Here is an 847-nt window from a genome sequence, read left to right as displayed (position 1 = left end):
AACGAAGATGAGCTGCCGGAAAACGGTGCCGTAAAGCTTGTTGCCCGCCGCTATATGGACTTTCTTTCTTCTCGCGGAAGAAAGAGTCAAAGTTGGAATCTTCGCGACAAACGCCCCTTCGCCCGTAAATCGTACAATACCACTCTCTACTAACAGTACAGGATCAGGTGAGTGCACCCGGTCCCTTTCAGAGCTTTTTGCCATGGAGCGTTGGATTACTCGCAGCTTGGCGGCCCTAGCGAAAGCCGGAACACGTTTGAAACGCCGCAGCATGCAGTGTCGCACTTCATTCGCGCCAGGACAAACGAGGGCCCGTTATTGTATGGGGGCAAAGCTTAAGTATAACTGTAGTTGCTGACGGTGCGTAGCTAAGGAACAAAACGGTAATTTATATCACTTCCGCTTCGGTAGACCCCCTTCAACACAAGGACGGCTAAGATTGTTCCATACCCCTTCATAACGGAGGGCACGATGGGCAAAAATAAAAAAAGAAGCCGCCCGCCTACCGACCCGCTCGTTATGTATACGTATACGTGTACGTTTTTGTTTTTTTGGCTGGATCGTCCCGCCAGCGCGCCCACCCCGCACGCCCACGTCCGGTAATTACGCGCGGACAGGCGCATGCATGCATGCATGGCGCGGTTACGGGCCCCGCTACCGATTGCAGCGCTGCGGCCTGCTCCCGCTTCCGCCTCGGCATGCGGCGCCCGCTTCCGCCTCGCGTCGCCCCCCCTCCCGCTTCCGCCTCGGCCTGCGGCGCCCGCTTCCGCCTCGCGTCGCCCCCCCTCCCGCTTCCGCCTCGGCCTGCGGCGGCCGCTTCCACCTCGCGTCGGCCGCCCCCGCTTCC

The sequence above is a fragment of the Triticum dicoccoides genome, chromosome 7B (assembly GCF_002162155.2).
Source record: "Triticum dicoccoides isolate Atlit2015 ecotype Zavitan chromosome 7B, WEW_v2.0, whole genome shotgun sequence".
Taxonomy (NCBI): domain Eukaryota; kingdom Viridiplantae; phylum Streptophyta; class Magnoliopsida; order Poales; family Poaceae; genus Triticum; species Triticum dicoccoides.
The sequence above is the reverse complement of the archived record's forward strand: the minus strand, read 5'-3'. Positions refer to the sequence as shown.